The sequence below is a fragment of the Macaca thibetana genome, chromosome 9, assembly GCF_024542745.1.
Source record: "Macaca thibetana thibetana isolate TM-01 chromosome 9, ASM2454274v1, whole genome shotgun sequence".
NCBI classification, from domain to species: Eukaryota; Metazoa; Chordata; class Mammalia; order Primates; family Cercopithecidae; genus Macaca; species Macaca thibetana.
In genome coordinates this window covers 12,975,990-12,996,960 of record NC_065586.1, presented here as the reverse complement: position 1 = coordinate 12,996,960, position 20,971 = coordinate 12,975,990, and the positions used below count along the sequence as shown (strand labels likewise).

The following is a 20,971-nucleotide window of genomic DNA, read 5'->3' as shown; positions in this document are numbered from 1 at the left end:
AATCTCTAGGTGGTGGGCATCCTATTTATTTTCATCGCCTGACAGGATTTGCAGGATAATTGCTCAGGACTAGAATACTGATCCAGATTTTTACATCACCCATCCCTTTTGTTTTATCTGAGCTGCAGCCAGAGATTGCTGTTTGGTTCACAGGAACAAGCAGGGTTTGTCTAAAATGTAGGCAAAAAGTTAAAAACAATTAATGAGTCTAGAACCTAATGATAAATTTTGAAACATTATTTTTCTTTCTCTAGTCCTCATTTTTGTTAAAAACAAATCATGATAGGACTGAGTTGTTTGCAAAATAGACTTTAGTGTTATACTTGGCCTAATTATTTGTATAAAGTGCAGCAAGAATAATTATTCCTAAATAGGCCTTTTAGATTGGCTTTGATGGAAATTTGTTCCACAGGGAATCTCAAATAAGACCTTCTAAAGCTGAGCCTAGCCATGGGTTTGTATCCTCAAATACTGATGAGTTGGGCAAACCCCTCTCTTCTTGAGGTTTCAAGAGATGTGATCCCTGCGTCTGTTGGAAAGTGACATTCTTTACCTACTGCAGGAACCCTGTGTGGGGACTGTGTACACAAGGTATGAGGCCAGTTTCTCCCATGGGGCTTTATTGGCTCTGAAAATCAAGCTTGACTCCTTAAACGGAAGCATACCCTTCCAGTCAAAGCCTTATTAAAGCAACCAGTTTCTCTAATTGTGTCTGTTGCAACCAGTTTCTCCAACTGTGTCCTGTTGCAAAAGAAAATGGATTCTTATTGCACTGACGCAAACAACTATATGGCCATAAATTAAGAATACTCACAACTAGTTTTCAAATTCTGGAGAAACCAGGCAGAGAGACAGAGACAAATATACTCTAAATTTTGTTCACAGGAGTATACCTTACTCAATTATTAAAGGCTGTAAATGGCTCAAAATAAGTTTGCTTGACTCTGAAAAACAAAACAAGGATCAGCAATATTTCAAGCAAAAGTCAAAAATATTACTTCAGTTTTGTATTAGATAGGCCATTCAGTTAACTCTTGTTTTGCTGAATATTCATAAACATTTCAGCTTTTCATGAGTCCTGTATGTTTTTCCTTTATTCCAATGTCGCAATCTCCAAAGTTATCAGAAACCTGCATTTCAGAGTACCTGTCAAAGTTCTATAACTGATTATAAACCCTCTTTTGAAGAGGAGCAAAAGAAGACAATTGTCTGTAAATAACAAAATGTCCAGGGTAGTTATAGTCAGAAACATGATTGACAAATAAATTTGGTTATCTCCGTGGTTTACAATAACTTAACATAATAACCTTAATTATGATAGCATACACTCAAGACATTAGAATTTTAAACATCCCATACAGTTTTGGAACATATATTAATATAATTCTCTAAAATCCAACCTGAAGATTAAACATCATTTTGGCAATCCTGTGTACTTAAACATGTCAAATAATCCTGTTCACCTCTCTTTTGGATACTCCAGGGGCCCTCTGTAGCATCCCAAAGGCCAGGCATCAGGAAAGACAATTTTGAAACTGAAGTTTGATTTTGGGAAGTCTGTTATGTGTTACAGATTTAAAACACCTGACGTTATAAAATACAATTCCAGATTGCCATAAATTATTTGCCAAAATGATGACTGAAATTTTAAAAAAGCAAAAAACCTTGTATAACCTTTTACAAAGTTTGCTAAAGAGCACATTAGTGCCTTAAGAGCACCTTGTTGGTCGGGCACAGTGGCTCACGCCTATAATCCCAGCACTTTGGGAGGCCAAGGCGGGCAGATCATGAGGTCAGGAGATCGAGACCATCCTGGCTAACACAGTGAAACCCCATCTCTACTAAAAAATACAAAAAAATTAGCGAGGCATGGTGGCGGGCACCTGTAATCCCAGCTACTCAGGAGGCTGAGGCAGGAGAATGGTGTGAACCCAGGAGGCGGAGCTTGCAGTGAGCAGAGACAGTGCCACTGCATTCCAGCCTGGGCAACAGAGCGAGACTCCGTCTCAAAAACAAAAAACAAAACAAAACAAAACAAAACAAAAAAAAAGTACCTTGTTGTGCTTTTATTTCAATGCTCAATTTACAGAAGACCATATAATAATCATTTGAATTTGGTTAGTATGTTCACATATGGAATTTCTTTTGCAACATTAATTTTTTTTTCTTTTTTTTTTTGAGATGGAGTTTTACTCTTTGTTGCCTGGGCTGGAGTGCAATGGTGTGATCTTGGCTCACTGCAACCTCTGCCTCCCGGGTTCAACTGATTCTCCTGCCTCAGCCTCCCGAGTAGCTGGGATTACAGGCACGCACCACCATGCCTGGCTAATTTTGTATTTTTAGTAGAGACAGGGTTTCTCCATGTTGGTCAGGCTGGTCTCGAACTCCTGACCTCAGGTGATCTGCCTGTCTCGGCCTCCCAAAGTGCTGGGATTAGAGGCATGGCCCACCGCACCTGGCCAAGATTAATTTTTATACTCCTTTCATCATTTGATTAAACCTTCAGTTTTACCTTATCCAATTCAAAACAATCCTTCAAGCCTAGGAAATAATTTATATTTCCACGCCTTCTTATAAGCTTTTGCTAAAAACACATCTTACTATTCTTACACAACTCACATGTAAATCAATTTCCAGAAGTTTCAATTACATGTTATAATGGTAACTCCCAGCAATTTTAAACTTTTATGTAGAACCTAGTAGCTTGTTAAAATTATGTACAAGTTGCAGCGAAGGTTTGACTCCTTCCAGCATAATTAAGGGTGTGGTTAATTCCATATGTCTCTAGGCCTTACTACTTATGAAGCAGGCAAGTCAAACAGTTCTCAGAAACCAAAAAGGCAGCTTATAACCTTAAAACATTAAGGAAACCTAGTATCTGACTTGCATTAATTTAGATCACCTATTTACATTTTGATGATATCTGCATTTTACCAATAATCTTTAAGGCTGCTTTTATTTCTCAAGGATTAAAGTCATGTGAACTGAAACGTACCACAGCTTTTATCTTCCCTTTTAAAAAACATTTGATTCAAGCTCTTATCCTTTTTAAAGTCAATTAATTAGAGCTTTTTTATAGACATCACGCACAACACATATATAACTACACAGGCAGAGGAAAATGCAGTAGTCGTGAGATTTTTCATCTGCCAGTCTCCTAATTGGATTATTGGCCTCTGCGTGGTGCCCTTTAAGGGACAGGGCTAGAAAAACATGCAGCTTTTAAGGCCTAATAAAACGGGCATGCCTGGGAGGCAAAAACAGATTTTGAGAGGGATCTATCTGCATTTAATTCCTGGGGTTCCATGAGAAAAACAGGTTTCTTCCCAAAACGGGGTTAGTGGCACCTTGTCTGTTTTTCCCAAGGAGTCCTATGCCCCCAGGAGTTATCTTAGGGCCTCTCATGCATACATTAAGAGTGACAAGGCAAAATGGAGAAAAATAATCCAGTCTACTGAGAAAATACCCTTTCCAGCCAAGAGATCCAAGAAAAAACAAAACAAAACATAAAGACCTTTTAAAAATACTTGTAACTTGGATATCCACTTTTAATTAAGCTGAGTGCTCTTTGAGAAAAACCTTTTAACTCCCTTATCACCCAACTAGCCGAACCAAGTGGCCAATATTTCTGGCTTTCAAACTATACTAAAGGTGAGCTCCCAGGTGCTCAGAGAAAAGAAGATAAAAGGTGGTTTGTGGAGGGGAGGAGAATCAGCAACAGGTCATGCAGATATCAAACCAGAAAGGACTTATTCCCTGAGACAGGATTGAACCCGGCCGCCATTGTAAAATGGTGGAGGCTAAGACAAAGCATTGCCACGTGGTTACAGGTCATGTCCCCCAAAACAAGATGGAGGCCTGCAGCAAGGTTTGCTACTCACCATACAGAAAGTCATGCAAAGCCCACCAGACTGGCTACAGCTAAAGACCAACCTCACAAATCCTTTTTCATAATTAAAACTTTACAGCGAATATACACAGTGATCCTTATTCCTGGACTAGTAAAATGTCTTCAAAAAGAAAAGAAAAACCCCTCTTGCTTCAAAGTTAAATGCTGACAGGCTAGATAGAGAAAGGAAAAAAATGTTTAAAATGCAGGGTTGGAAAGATGCCTGGGGAAAGTACCTCTTATTCGTATACAGATGGGTTCCTCCAACAGGGAGAGAAGCTTAATTGCTGTCCACCATTGGGCACCCTTGGGCCATGGGCCATGAACACCAGCTCTGGCTGGGAGGGAAGTGGGAACCCACCATTCGCCAGTCTATCTCGCAGGTGCCTAAAGCCATTGAGGTGAGGTGGTGCGCAGTTTTCTCTATCCTCAGAAGAAGTCCAAGGACAAAAAGGCTTAGAAACGAAAGGGAAAAAAGATTTTTTGGTTCACATCTTACCCACCCTTCCTCAAGCCCCACGTCTAGGAGCCAAAATGTTGCAGAATTTTGCTCCTTAGTTCAGCTAAAACTGGGCTCTAGCTTGTGAGAAGACCAGGAGAATTATATGCAAACACATTGAAGGGTGGGCAGAGCAGGATTTTATTGGGCGAAAAGGGAAAAAAAAAAAAAAACTCAGCAAATTGAGATGGCATCCTGCTAACAAGCCCCTCACCTCACAGATTAAATCCCAGGCCACCACACAGGAACTGAAGAGCCAGGTTCCTCCCCCTGCCTGTGGCTCCACCCCATTCCCCCAGTGCACATGTGGGCAGACTCAGACAAGGCCCTAGGCAGGTTCCCTCTTCTGCACAAAAGCGTCTGATGTAAACACTTGTGGGGTGGGTCAGAGGTTCTCTGAGGACACTTTTTTTATCTGCCTAGGCATTTGGCTGTCTCATCATGGTATACAAATACTATGGACTTTGCAATTTACCTTAATTCCAGTGATCTCACAACACTGGTGCCCAAAAACTAAACACAAAAGAATATTACAAACTGTTACAAGTTTGAGCTTAATTATAAAATCCGTGGAGAGGTGTGGTGTGTAATTCAGATTATTCCAATGAATCAGTCAAAAAGTATCTACTAAAACATACCCTGGTAAACCAGTGGCTCTCAACGTTCGTGGGCTAAATAATCACCTAATTAGCTGAGTGTGGTGGTGCACACCTGTGGTCCCAGCTACTCAGAGGCTGAGGTGGGAAAATCACCTGAGCCTGGGAGGGCGAGGCTGCAGTGGGCCAAGATCGTACCATTGCACTCCAGTCTGGGCAACAGGAATGAGACTCTGTCTCAAAAAAAAAAAAAAAAAAATCACCTAGAGTGCTTGTTAAGCTGCAAATTCCTAGGCTCAACTCCAGACGTTCTAATGAAAGGAACTGGGGATGGAGCCCGGGATTTTGCATCTTAATCATTTCAGAAGATTCAGATGCAGAAGATTCAAAGACCTCTTTTAGAGAAACATTACCCTAAGCAAGGGCAGAGTTGGTCAATCACAGAGGTCTTCCAACTCACTTCCCATTCATTCATTCATTCTTTCCTGAACTTATTAATTCAACAAACATTTATAGTGCCCTATCATTGTACATGGTGATGTGGACTCGGTAATGTAAAGAGACTCGGTTCCTGCCTGGAGGGAACTTATATCTAATGGCTGATACACACACACACACACACACACACACACACACACACACACATATATATGCCATTGATGTATGATTGACAGCACCAAGTGGTAAGTATTGAATGTGTCCATACATGCCAAAGAGAATGTTGCAGGGATTTAGAAGGAAGTTGTGTCAACGTGGGTTCAAGTGGACAGGAATGGAGGAGCTATTCTGTGGAGGGGGTGGGACATTGCCTGGGCCCTGACTGATGAGGAACGAGCAGGATATCGAAGAGAAGGAAACAACATTAGCTTCATATCATAATTATTAAGCAAGAACGTTTTTAATATCCATAAACCTATGCTAAAGATAGCAGAGTGGCCAAGCATGCCCAGGATTAAAACTATAATCTCATTAACTACCTTCAGAGGAGAAATAAAGAAGTGAGACGTTCCTGAATCAGCAACATCATCTCCTTGTTTTTTCAATATTCTGATGCCAATTGGACCATTTTTATGCTAATAAGTTGATAAAGAGTAGGATGTTTTGACGTGACATGTTTATATAGTATTCTGTTTTTCTCCTAGGTCCATATGTATTTCATCCAGCTACTTCCAAAAAGTTGAAACGCTGACCATAAAATCCATGTAGGGTATAAACAATTAGCACTCTAGCAAGATTCAGACTGTTTGAAACCAAGAGAGGCAGATTAATCTAATTAAAAATTACTTCTTATTTAAGAAAGAGATCTGTATTCATTAAGACTTCTCCTTAGACATACTATTTTTAGCTATATTGTACCAATCCTATTACATGTGTGAAAAAGAAATAAATCTGGGAAATCTTGGGGCTCCAAAATCACTAAGCTAAAGGGCAAAGTCAAACTGGGAACTGCTTAGGGAAAACCGGCTTCCCACTCTATTCAAAGTCATCCCTCTGCTCACTGAGATAAATGCATGTGTGATTGCCTCCCTTGGAAGAGCTGATCAGAAACTCAAAAGGATGTAACCATTTGTCTCTCATCTACCTGTGGCCTAGAAGCCCCCTCCCTGCTTGAGTTGTCCACCTTCCAGGACAGAACCAGTGTACATCTTACATATATTGATTGCTATCTCATGGCTCCCTAAAATGTATAAAACCAAGCTGTGCCCCGACCACCTTGGGTACATGTCGTCAGGACCTCCTGAGGCTGTGTCACAGACGCATGTCCTCAAGCCTGGCCAAACAAACTTTCTAAATTAACTGAAACCTGGCTCATATTTTCAGGGTTCACACATGAAAGAAATTTTATGTAATTTATTTCATGAAGACCAATTTCTAGCTGCCCAGCCACTGTTACATTTCATGTGTTAATCTGTCAAACAGGTGTAATAACCCCTGTCTCAGAGAGGCATTTGAGGATGAAATGAGAGGACAGTTGTGATTGAGTTTTAAAACCCATGCTGGCCGGGTGCGGTGACTCATGCCTGTAATCCCAGCAGTTTGGGAGGCTGAGGCAGGTGGATTATGAGGTCAGGAGATCGAGACCAACCTGACCAATATGGTGAAACCCGGTCTCTACTAAAAATACAAAAATTATCTGGGTGTGGTGGTGCACACCTGTAGTCCCAGCTTCTTGGGAGGCTGAGGCAGGAGGATTGCTTGAATCAGGGAGGTGGAGGTTGCAGTGAGCCGAGATAGCTCCACTGTACTCCAAGCCTGGCGACAGAGCGAGACAATGTCTCAAGAAACAAACGAACAAACGAAAAACCCCAAAACCAAAACCCACACTAAGAATGAGTGTAAGTTATGAGCTTTCCAGCCATTCTAAAGTCTTCCTCAGGGTAAAAAGCAGGATCACAGAGAGCTAGAACAAATAATTCTACCTCCTCACAGAACTTGTAAGATACTATATTAACAAGGAAGCCTTCCCAGACCTCCTTGCTAATATCTTACAAAGCAAGCAAGCCAAAATACTGAAGCAGTTGTATCCCAGAGTTTTCATGAGTTCGTAGAGAGGTGTGGCACAGACTCTGGCGCTGGGCGATTGGGTTTTTAATCTTAGATCCATTCCTTACTATTTATGTGGCTTTGAAGGTACTGAACCTTGATGTGCCTCAGTTTTCTTATCTGTGAAGTAAACATAAAAAGATTGTTGTGATTCAATGAATCCATAAACATCTCCACACATAAAGCATTCCTATCTGCCCCTAGAGAAGGTTGTGTTAGCTGTTGTCATGAGCTCTGATGTTAAGGAAGGTACACAAGGGCATGACAGTTTCAGTTTCATGGAGTGTCTAGAAAGACTAGAGATGTATTGATACACACATACAAATCAAATAGAGGATGAAAAATTAGCAAGACACCGTGCCTAGAACAATTATTTATGTCATAACCACCCAAGGGGTTCACCTTACCTGCTGCCTAGACAGAGCTGATTCATCAAGACAGGGGAATTGCAATAGAGAAAGAGTAATTCAAACAGAGCCAGCTGTGTGGGAGACCAGAGTTTTGTTATTACTCAAATCAATCTCCCCGAGCATTCAGGGGGCAGAGTTTTGAAAGATAACTTGGTGGGTCGGGGGTAAGCCAGTGAGCCAGGAGTGCAGACTGGTCAGAGATGAAATCGCGGTGAGTCAGCTGTCTTCTTGCATTGAGTCAGTTCCTGGGTGGGGGCCATAAGAGCAGATGAGCCAGTTTATTCATCTGGGTGGTGCCAGCTGATCCATCAAGTGCAGGGTCTGCAAAATGTCTCAAGCACTGATCTTAGGAGCAGCTGAGGGAGGGTCAGAATCTTGTAGCCTCCAGCTGCATGCCTCCTAAACCGTAATTTCTAATCTTGTGGCTAATGTTAGTCCTACAAAGGACTAGTCCCCAAGCAAGAAGGAGGTTTGCTTGGGAAAGGGCTGTTACCATCTTTACTTAAACTATAAATCAAGTTTCTCCCAAAGTTAGTTCAGCCTACCCCCAGGAATGAATAAGGACAGCTGGGAGGTTAGAAGCAGGATGGAGTCAGTTAAGTTAGATCTCTTTCACTGTCTCAGTCATAATTTTCCAAAGGCGGTTTCAATATCATCCCTTGTAACAATGTTTGTAAGAATGCATATATAAAATAGTGTGGTACAGATTTAAAATATGAGAATAGTAGAAGTAGGAACATTAAGGAGGACTGGAGAAGAATCCAGTACAAAAAAAGCACCCCATGGCGTCTTTTGTACATACAATGGGCGGGCCACATGGTTGACTGTAAACTTTCTAGCAACCATTGCAAAAGGGAAACTTGGTCAGTCAGTCACAAGATAAAAGCAGGCCAATTGTTCAGGAGAAGCACAATTGTTCCTTATGTTAAGACTGAGGACTAAGCTCTGATTTTTTCTTATCTTGCCCCAGTTCTTATCTAAGGGGTCTGGGGAGTCATGCCTTACAAGCCATAAATTCTCATCAGATGGGTTTTATTTAATCCTACATATTGCAACTTACTTTCTGAATCTGGCATAACATTACCTGGTAAAGAAGAAAATCAAAATAGTTTACCCCAAAACATGTTTCTTTGCCATATTTTGAAATGGCCCTGCAAAGCTGTCCTTTCTGGGGGCGGAATTTACATGTCTAAAGAATCTCTATTAACATAGTTATATCTTTTTCTTCCAGGCCCTCCCAATCCTGAGATTAACTGAGAGTCTAGCACCTTCTAAAGGTCTGAATAGGAAACAGTTGTCATCTATTGTCTCTAAGGGCAGCCACTATGAGACTTCAAAAGAACCTCAGTCTCCACAGTCTTTTATCTGAACCCAAATATTTCCTTTCTATTGATCCTAGGTCTTTAGACAAACTCAACCAATCGGCAGCCAGGAAATGTTTACATTTATCTATAGCCTGGAAGCCCTCATCCCCATTCCTTTCGTGTCCCACCTTTCTCTACCGAACCGATGTATTTCTCAAATGTATTTGGTTGATGTCTCATGCCTCCCTAGAATGTACAAAACCAAGCTGTGCCCTGACCACCTTGGGCACATATTCTCAGTACCTCCTGAGGGCTGTGTCATGGGCCATGGCCATTCATATTTGGCTCAGAATAAACATCTTCAAATATTCTACAGAGTTGGACTGTTTTCGTCCACAAGACCAGAGGGGATGCTCCCAGCCATCGTCTTTGAGATGAGGCTGAGTCATGTAATAAACAACATCTCTGATACCTTTCCAGCAGATGAACCAGTGTTTTACAGAACCGCTTCCCATGCCATTAGGTGGATCATCACCGGAAGCCCATTCCAGTAACAGCAGTTCTGTGAGGAGGTGGAATTGTGTGTTCCAGCTCTCTGCGATTCTGCTTTGTATCCTCAGGAAGATTTTAGAATGGCTGGAAAATCCATAATTTATACTCACTCCTAGTCGTTTGGGTTTTACAACACAATCACAACTGTCCTCTCTTTTCATCCTCAAAAACCTCTCTGAGACAGGGATTATTAAAACTGTTTTACAGATTTAGAAACTGAATCCACGCATGGTTTGACAGTTGGAAAATTATGGAACAAGGATTTGAGCCTGCTAATTCCCAACCTAATCTTGGGCCATGCCTTTATTACCAAACCTCTTACAGCCCTCTCTTCCTTGAATTTTTTTACTCCATTAAAATCTGATTTTTATATCTACACCTCTGTTGAGATTGCTATCATAGAACTCACAAATAATATTTTTATTTTCAAACCCAGTAACCCCTTTTTTCAGCCTTTAAAAACAAAATTTGAATGCTAGGTGTGTTGGCTCACACCTGTAATCCCAGCACTTTGGGAGGCCGAGGAGGGAAGACTGCTTGAGGCCAAGATTTAGAAACCAGCCTGGGCAACATAGCAAGACCCCTGTCTCTACAAAAAATTTAAAAATTAGCCAGGTTTGGTGATGTGCACCTGTAGTCCCAGCTACTTGGGAGGCTGAGGCAGGAGGATTGCTTGAGCCCAGGAGTTCAAGGCTGTGGTGAAGCATAATTGCATCAGTGCACTCCAGCTTGGGCAACAGAGTGAGACCCTGTCTGTTATTTACAAAGACACTCTTTGACATTCTGTTTTCCTTTGGCCTTGGGGACTCTTGTTACTCCTGATATCCCTCCCACCTTTCTGATGACTTCTGCTCCTTGGCCTTTATGAGCAACTCCTCTCCAGCCCACATCCCAAATGCTGGCGCTCCCTGAGGGTCCATCTTTGGTCCTCTCCTCTTCTTACTCTATGCATTTTTCCCAAGAGAGCCAATCCCCTTTCATGCATTCAGACGCCATCTTTTTTTTTTTTTTAATTTATTTATTATACTTTAAGTTCTAGTGTACATGTGCATAACGTGCAGGTTTGTTACATATGAATACTTGTGCCATGTTGGTGTGCTGCACCCATCAACTCATCAGCACCCATCAACTCGTCATTTACATCAGGTATAACTCCCAATGCAATGCCTCCTCCCTCCCCCCTCTCTGTGATAGGCCCCGGCGTGTGATGTTCCCCTTCCTGAGTCCAAGTGATCTCATTGTTCAGTTCCCACCTATCAGTAAGAACATGTGGTGTTTGGTTTTCAGTTCTTGAGATAGTTTGCTGAGAATGATGGTTTCCAGCTGCATCCATGTCCCTACAAAGGACATTAACTCATCCTTTTTTATGGCTGCATAGTATTCCATGGTGTATATGTGCCACATTTTCTTAATCCAGTCTGTCACTGATGGACATTTGGGTTGATTCCAAGTCTTTGCTATTGTGAACAGTGCCACAATAAACATACATGTGCATGTGTCTTTATAGCAGCATGATTTATAATCCTTTGGGTATATACCCACTAATGGGATGGCTGGATCATATGGTACTTCTAGTTCTAGATCCTTGAGGAATCGCCATACTGTTTTCCATAATGGTTGAACTAGTTTACAATCCCACCAACAGTGTAAAAGCGTTTCTATTTCTCCACATCCTCTCCAGCACCTGTTGTTTCCTGACTTTTTAATGATTGCCATTCTAACTGGTGTGAGATGGTATCTCATTGTGGTTTTGATTTGCATTTCTCTGATGGCCAGTGATGATGAGCATTTTTTCATGTGTCTGTTGGCTGTATGAATGTCCTCTTTTGAGAAATGTCTGTTCATATCCTTTGCCCACTTTTTGATGGGGTTGTTTGTTTTTTTCTTGTAAATTTGTTTGAGTTCTTTGTAGGTTCTGGATATTAGCCCTTTGTCTGATGAGTAGATTGCAAAAATTTTCTCCCATTCTGTAGGTTGCCTGTTCACTCTGATGGTAGTTTCTTTTGCTGTGCAGAAGCTCTTTAGTTTAATTAGAACCCATTTGTCAATTTTGGCTTTTGTTGCCGTTGCTTTTGGTGTTTTAGACATGAAGTCCTTGCCCATGCCTATGTCCTGAATGGTATTACCTAGGTTTTCTTCTAGGGTTTTTATGGTATTAGGTCTAACATTTAAGTCTCTAATCCATCTTGAATTAATTTTCGTACAAGGAGTAAGGAAAGGATCCAGTTTCAGCTTTCTACTTATGGCTAGCCAATTTTCCCAGCACCATTTATTAAATAGGGAATCCTTTCCCCATTTCTTGTTTTTCTCAGGTTTGTCAAAGATCAGATGGCTGTAGATGTGTGGTATTATTTCTGAGGACTCTGTTCTGTTCCATTGGTCTATATGTCTGTTTTGGTACCAGTACCATGCTGTTTTGGTTACTGTAGCCTTGTAGTATGGTTTGAAGTCAGGTAGCGTGATGCCTCCAGCTTTGTTCTTTTGACTTAGGATTGTCTTGGAGATGTGGGCTCTTTTTTGGTTCCATATGAACTTTAAAGCAGTTTTTTCCAATTCTGTGAAGAAAGTCATTGGTAACTTGATGGGGATGGCATTGAATCTATAAATTACCTTGGGCAGTATGGCCATTTTCATGATATTGATTCTTCCTATCCATGAGCATGGAATGTTCTTCCATTTGTTTATATCCTCTTTTATTTCACTGAGCAGTGGTTTGTAGTTCTCCTTGAAGAGGTCCTTTACATCCCTTGTAAGTTGGATTCCTAGGTATTTTATTCTCTTTAAAGCAATTGTGAATGGAAGTTCATTCATGATTTGGCTTTCTGTTTGTCTGTTACTGGTGTATAAGTATGCTTGTGATTTTTGCACATTAATTTTGTATCCTGAGACTTTGCTGAAGTTTCTTATCAGCTTAAGGAGATTTTGGGCTGAGACAATGGGGTTTTCTAAATATACAATCATGTCATCTGCAAACAGGGACAATTTGACTTCTTATTTTCCTAACTGAATACCCTTTATTTCTTTCTCTTGCTTGATTGCCCTAGCCAGAACTTCCAACACTATGTTGAATAGGAGTGGTGAGAGAGGGCATCCCTGTCTTGTGCCAGTTTTCAAAGGGAATTTTTCCAGTTTTTGCCCATTCAGTATGATATTGGCTGTGGGTTTGTCATAAATAGCTCTTATGATTTAGAGATACGTTCCATCAATACCAAATGTATTGAGAGTTTTTAGCATGAAGTGCTGTTGAATTTTGTCAAAGGCCTTTTCTGCATCTATTGAGATAATCATGTGGTTTTTGTCTTTGGTTCTGTTTATGTGCTGGATTACGTTTATTGATTTGCGTATGTTGAACCAGCCTTGCCTCCCAGGGATGAAGCCAACTTGATCATGGTGGATAAGCTTTTTGATGTGCTGCTGGATCCGGTTTGCCAGTATTTTATTGAGGATTTTTGCATCGATGTTCATCAGGGATATTGGTCTAAAATTCTCTTTTTTTGTTGTGTCTCTGCCAGGCTTTGGTATCAGGATGATGTTGGCCTCATAAAATGAGTTAGGGAGGATCCCCTCTTTTTCTATTGATTGGAATAGTTTCAGAAGGAATGGTACCAGCTCCTCCTTGTACCTCTGGTAGAATTCAGCTGTGAATCCATCTGGTCCTGGACTTTTTTTGGTTGGTAGGCTATTAATTATTGCCTCAATTTCAGAGCCTGCTATTGGTCTATTCAGGGATTCAGCTTCTTCTGGTTTAGTCTTGGGAGAGTGTAAGTGTCCAGGAAATTATCCATTTCTTCTAGATTTTCTAGTTTATTTGCGTAGAGGTGTTTATAGTATTCTCTGATGGTAGTTTGTATTTCTGTGGGGTCGGTGATGATATCCCCTTTATCATTTTTTATTGCGTCAGACGCCATCTTGACAGCACAAATTCCCAGACACGCACAGCAAGTCACGTCTTCCATGAGGTTGAGTTCCAAGGTCTGAGGCCAAGGCAAAAATAGCATTTTCTCACTCTGAGATTTGTTCATTGTTTTTTGTTTTTTTTTCAGCTGATGCAACAGCTGGCTCAGATTTGGAGCCATTATACAGAAAAACAATGTTTTTTGTTTTTGTTTTTGAGACAGAGTCTCACTTTGTTGCCAGGCTGGAGTACAGTGGCACAGTCTCGGCTCACTGCAGCCTGACTCCCTGGTTCAAGTGATTCTTCTTCCTCAGCCTCCCGAGTAGCTGGGATTACAGGCATGCACCACCATGTCCGGCTAATTTTTGTATTTTTAGTAGAGACGGGGTTTCACCATGTTGGCCAGGATGGTCTCAATCTCCTGACCTCATGATCTGCCTGCCTTGGCCTCCCAAAGTGCTGGGATTACAAGCGTGAGCCACCGTGCCCAGCCAAAACTATGTTTCTTTTAAAGGTTGGAATTTTACTCAGAGTTCACAATGTGAGAATGTACAAGAGAAATGAGGCCATTGGAGGAATAGCAGATTCACACCTCCCATTTTGTGGTCAGTTTAGATCACACAGCTGTGAAGTGAAATGGCAGAAAAAAAATTTTCAGTAATTTTTCCTTTCTCTCTGATTTATTTAGGAGCAAGCCCACACAGTGAATTTGTGTGTTAATGATGACTCTGTTCATCTCCACCCCATCTCTCACTGTCTACCTACTAGGCCTTTCCCGTTTGGTTGTCCTGCAAGATTTCAAATTCAACATGTCTAGTATTTAATTTACTGTCTTTACCTCCCATCCCAGTTTTAATTAGATGTAGCAAGATGTTCACTCAGTATTGTTGCTGTAACAAAGATACTCCCACATTTTAATGGCTTAACCAATAAAAACTTATTTCTCATCTCATATCCAAAGTAGGTGTTCTAGGGCAGAAGATAGGAGGTGAAATTGGGGCATGAGAGGTCCACTCTGCAAAGTCGTTCAAAGGTCCAGACTGAGGACTGCTGTCTTCAATAGGCGGCTTCCAGGATTGCCTTGGCATCATCCAGACAGGAGAAGGGAACAGAAAAGAGGATGCAGGAAGGGCATATCTAAATTTTAGCATCACCCTTATGAAATGTACATATGCCAGCAATAAGTCTACAGTATGGGAGGGAGCATAACACCAAACTTTGGTGGACAGTTTGTCTGCCACACTCCCTTCCTCCCTGTTTCTCATCTGTTCTTCCATCAGTGTTTCCTGTGTGTGTGTGTGTTTTTTTTTTCTGTAAAATGGGCCAATAATAGTACTCTCCACAGGAGTTGTTATGAAAATTGAGACAGGCTATGTGAAGCAATTAGAATACGCCTGAGTCATATGGATGCATCAGAGTGTATGAATGCTAACGGTTATTCATTAGCTGTGGGACTTCCTCAGCCACCCAGCTGTGCCAAGCTAGAAACGCTCTTCTCTCATCATCCACCTCCAATCAACAAGTCCTGCTTGTTCATTTAAAAATGCCTACATCTTTACTTTTCTTTAAATGCAAGTCATAGGCCGGCAGGTCTCTGTCGAGCCACAGACACAGGTCTCTGATCCACAGGAGGGGGTTTGCTAAAGTTGTGAAGAACAAGGCTGACTTTAAGAGATACCAGGCGAAGTTTAGAAGACGACGGAGGGTAAAACAGATTACTATGCCCGGAAACGCTTGGTGATACAGGATAAAAATAAATACAGCACACCCAAATACAGGATGATAGTTCGTGTAACAAACAGATATCATTTGTCAGATCGCTTTTGCCTGTATTGAGGGGGATATGATAGTCTGCACAGCATATGCACACGAACTGCCAAAATACGGTGTGAAGTTTGGCCTGACAAATGATGCTGCAGCGTCTTGTCCTGGCCTGCTGCTGGCCCGCCGGCTTCTCAGTGGGTTTGGCATGGACAAGATCTATGAAGGCCAAGTGGAGGTGACTGGCGATGGATACAATGTGGAAAGCATTGATGGTCGGCCAGGTGCCTTTACCTGCTATTTGGATGTAGGCCTTGGCAGAACTACCACTGGCAATAAAGCTTTTTGGCGCCCTGAAGGGAGCTGTGGATGGAGGCTTGTCTATCCCTCACAATACCAAATAATTCCCTGGTTATGATTCTGAAAACAAGGAAGTTAATGCTGAAGTACACCAGAAGCACATCAGGGGCTAGAATGTTGCAGATTACATGTGCTACTTAATGGAGAAGGATGAAGATACTTACAAGAAACAGTTCTTTCAATACATAAAGAACAATGTAACTCCAGACATGATGGAGGAGACATACACGAAAGCTCATGCTGCTGTATGAGAGAATCCAGTCTATGAAAAGAAGCCCCAAAAGGAAGGTTTTTAAATTTTTTTTTAGACGGAGTTTCGCACTGTCACCTGGGCTGGAGTGCAATGGTGCGATCTCAGTTCACTGCAACCTCCGCCTCCCTGTGTTCAAGTGATTCTCCTACCCCGGCCTCCTGAGTAGCTGGGATTTACAGGCGCCCGTTACCACTCCCAGCTAATTTTTTGTATTTTTAGTAGAGAAGGGGTTTCCCTATACTAGCCAGGCTGATCTCAAACTCCTGACCTTGTGATCTGCCTGCCTCGACCTTCCGAAGTGCTGGGATTACAGACGTGAGCCACCACACTCGGTCAAACCAAACAATTTTCTATGAGGATTTTTCAGATACAGACAATAAACTTATTGACAGAAAAAAAACAAAACAACAAAAAAAAAAACGAGTAATAGGTATTTCTGATGTGGAACTTATATGGATTTAGTTTTTTTTTTTTTTTAAGGAAACGAAACAAGAAACGCTCTCCCTGAGGGATCCGATGTGTTTATATGGCTTCAATTGCCATCTTGAAAATGGTCACATATGACTATGGAACTGGATTGGAGCTCCCAGCTGGAAGGAATCATGAAAAGTCTTGTCCCCTCATTATTTTTAAAATGTTATTTTATTTTTTTAAGACAAGGTGTCTCTGTTACCCAAGCTGGAGTACAGTGTCACCGCCATAGCTCACTGCAACCTCAACTCCTGGGCTCAAGCAATCCTCCTGCCTCAGCCTCCTGAGTAGCTGGGATTACAGGTACATGCCACCACACCTGGCTATTTAAAAAATTTTTTTTATAGAGATGGGGTCCTGCTATTGTTGCCCAGGCTGGTCTCAAACTCCTGGACTCAAGCAATCCTCCTGCCTTGGCTCTCCAGAGTGCTGGGATTACAGGCAAGAGCTACTGTGCTGGGCCTGTCCCCTCATTTTAGAACTAAGGAAACTGCAGCCCAGATAATGGCAAAGTGGGGCTTAGGACCGAGGTCTTTTGACTCCAGTCTTGCCTTCCATGATACTCAGCTGCCTTAATTAATTAATTCCACAGAAAGCTAAAACCAACCATACAACTCCTCTCCCTTCCTCCTCACAATTTTTGTTTGGTGTCTGTTAAATGGAAGTGGCTGCTGCATGAATTTCCTCTAATCTCCTGTGGTTACCAAACCAATGAAAATTCTAGAGTACTAAGTTGTGATTCTTCTAACCTGGTTACTCTGACCCCAAGCCCAACCATAGCCCAGTCCACCTCCCTACTTTTTATTGAGCAGCAGATGGCACTGTGTCCAAGTCTGGAAAGATGCTCTCTGTTTCCAGGGAAAGTTGGGGCAAATGCACTCAAGCTTCCTGCTAAACACTCCTATAATTTTCTTGAGGCACTCGCCCTCCTTCTCCCAGGCTTGAGTGTGATCTGTGTGTAACAGGCATAAGTAACACTGTCAGTATGTGTGTAATGTATGTGGTTCCAGATGTGTGGGCTTAGACTGCTAGTCTGCCATGGAACTTGCTTCCTCTCCTTCCTGGGCACACAGCTGGACTACATTTCTTGGTTTCCAACAGAGTTAGATTTGGCCATATGTCCAAGTTGTGGCCAATAAAATGCAAAAGGAAGTGATGTGTGCCATTTCTAGGCCTCATCTGTAAACTCACATGCTCTTTGCCCTCCACAAGCTGATGTCAGTGCCCAAAATGACCTTGGAGGTCATGGGCTAAAGATGGTGGAATTGTGACCACCCTGGGCCCCTGAATGACTGCATGGAGCCAAGTCCCTGAATTGACTTGGATCTACGTTGGGCTGTTACACAAGCTTAGAATTAAACTATAATTGGTGAAGCCACTGAAATTTTTTGCAGTAATTTCCCTACCACAACTGATAACACAGATTAACTGAAGAAATCCTAATGTCCTATGTGATATTCCTGTAGAAAATATAGGAAGTATCCATGTTTCTGCACAATAGGGATTTCTTTCTCCATATTAGACTCCAAACAGGTTCCCTGTCAAAAGGGGTTATAAAGACCTCCCCACCCCAATTGTTTTAGCAAGCAAAGGACTTGATCTGCAGACTCAAAGGCAGGCAGCTAGCAAGAAGCTTAGGAAAGAGAGACTGTAGCATGTGGTCAAACTTGTTTATGAGTAAAGCAGGTAACCAGGAATTTGCCAAGCATTTTGGAGTGAATTAAATCCTTCAGTGAAGATAAAGGTACTGTAATAAGAACTATTCAGATTGGAAGAGTGTCTTTAAAGCTAGCCACCAACAATTTCTCACCTCCCTGTACACACATGTTTCTCTTACATCAAGAGGTGGATTCTTACATCAAGAGGTGGATTCTGCCTGTAATCTCAGCACTTTGGGAGGCTGAGCCAGGAGGATTGCTTCAGCCCAGGAGTTTGAGACCAGCCTAGGCAACATAGCCCTGTCTCTACAATTTTTTTTTTAATTAACCAAGTGTGGTGGTGCACGCCTGTAGTCCCAGCTACTCAGGAGGCTGAGATGAGATCACTTTGAGCCCAGGAGTCTGAAGCTGCAGTGAGCTATGATCATACCTCTGCACTTCAGCCTGGGTGACAGAGTGAGACCCTGTCTCAAAAAAAAAAAAAAAAAAAAAGAAGTGGCTTCTGTTCCCCCGAGCCTTGAATGTGGGCTTGAATGTGACTTGCTTTTGCTAACACAATGCAGCTGAAATGATGCTGTGTCAGTTCTGGGCGCAGGCAGCTTCCACTCTCTTGAAATCCAGTTGCCTTGCAGAGAGGAAGTCCCTATACCCTGTGGAGGAAGAGAGGCCTTGATGGAGAGAACCCAGAGGCCTCAGCCAAAGGCCAGCACTAACTGCTTGCACCTTCTAGGCTCCTCCTGAAGTCCCATAAAAGGGACCCTCCTATCTTCACACTTAGATGAGCAGCTACATACACAACTTCTGCAGAAGGAACCCAGGAGAGGAGTCCCCTGTCATCCCTAGTGCCATAGCATGATCGTGGGTTCCAGGCCATTTCTGCGTTGTCCTGTCCAGGTGGAAGTGCTTAGTGTGGAAGTCAGCTCCCTTTCTGGTTCAGAACTGTCCCTCCAATCTGTTGCCTTTATCACAGTGCTGCCACCACCCTCCATGCCCCTTCCCTTCACTCCTGGGTCTGGGACACTGATTCTCATCTGTCCCAGGCACACCATGCCCAGCCCTCCTGCCCCACTCTCCAGCAGTCTGCCCCCTCTTCTACCCCAGCCTTGCCCCAGCTGAACTCCACTTGGTTGCAGCTGCATGCATAACCACAATCCACACCACGAGGCAGAGCTGTTGATCTGAGGTCAGTGCACCCACAGAATCATAACAAATAATAACTCCTTGGCTGGGCGTAGTGGCTCACGACTGTAATCCCAGTACTTTAGGAAGCTGAGGTGGGCGGATCACCCACCTGAGGTCAGGAGGTTGAGACCAGCCTGGCCAACATGGTGAAACCCCGTCTCTACTAAAAATACAAAAATTAGCCAGGTGTGGTGAGGGTTGCCTGTAATCCCAGCTACTCGGGAGGCTGAGGCAAGAGAATCACTTGAACCAGGAGGTGGAGGTTGCAGTGAGCGGAGATCACACCACTGCCCTCCAGCCTGAGCAACAAGAGTGAAACTCTGGCTCAAAAAAGAGAGGAGGGGAGAGGAGGGGAGAGCCATGTTACCTGACTCGGGTTCCAGGGCTGAACTTTTCCCCTCGGCATAATGAATTTGAAAGGTCCTGAACTTTCCTTTTCTTTTGACACCTGTGACTGAGTCTGTTAGGCCGGGGGACCCAGAGATCATCGAGATGCAATTCCTGCCATCATGGAGCTCGTAGTCAAGCAGAGGGAGACAGAAATGCAAACAAACAGCGAGTTTTTAGAATTGCTAGTGAGTGGGGGACAAAAAAATGGAAGCAATCCACTTTGAAAAGCTGATGCTGAGTTGGGAAGATGAGTAGGATAGGATGAATAGCTGAGCGGATTGCAGAGGAGGAGCAGAACCATTCCAGGCAGAGGCAGCTCATGCACAAAGGCAGCCCAGAGTGGCCCGATGTGGTGATTGGAGGGAACACAGATAGTTTGCAATAGCTGGGCTTGAGAGGAGGCAGACTAGGTGACCCTTGCCGAGTTTCCTCTTTTTTTTTTTTTTTTTTTTTTTTTTTTTGAGACAGAGTCTCTCTCTCTCTCTCTCTGTCACCCAGGCTGAAGTGCAGTGACCCAATCACAGCTCACTGTAACCTGCGCCTCCCGGGTTTAAGCGATTCCCCTGCCTCAGCCTCCCGAGTAGCTGGGATTACAGGCGTGCACCACCACACCTGGCTAATTTTTGTATTTTTAGAAGAGACAGGCTTTCGCCATGTTGGCCAGGCTGGTCTTGAACTCCTGACCTCGAGAGATGTACTCACCTTAGCCTCACTAAGTGCTGGGATTGTTTCCTCATTCTTAACGTGCATGTCTCACTACTGCCTGGTGATGCTCTGTGCCACATGGTGCCAGATGACACCGTAGTTGTGTACCTTCACCCCTGCCCACATGGCTTAACAGGATCAAATGAGGCAGCTCCCATTTTGGAGTGAGCAGTGTACAAATGGAGCATCAGGCTCAGGTTTTAAGTGACAGATGAAACAAACGTGCCCTCCAAGGCTGATCAACATTCGTCACTTGGAGAACTGGTTGTCTTTTGTATCACCTCTGGTTTTCATAAGAAGCTTGAATTTGAGTTATTTGTACTTTTTATTTTATTATTTTAGAGATGGAGTCTCGCTCTGTTGCCCAGGTTGGAGTGCAGTGGTGTGATCCTAGCTCCCTGCAACCTCAAACTCCTGGGCTCGAGCAATCCTCCTGAGTGGCTGGGACTATAGGTGCATGCCACCACACTTGGCTAAATTTTAAACATTTTTGTAGAGTTGG

At 42.7% G+C, this 20,971-nt stretch overlaps 1 pseudogene; it reads left to right on the top strand.

Annotated features, from left to right (window-relative positions):
• The first annotated feature begins 4,203 nt into the window (after positions 1–4,203).
• On the top strand, positions 4,204–16,106 carry LOC126962197 (60S ribosomal protein L5-like; annotated as a pseudogene).
• The last annotated feature ends 4,865 nt before the right edge of the window (positions 16,107–20,971 follow it).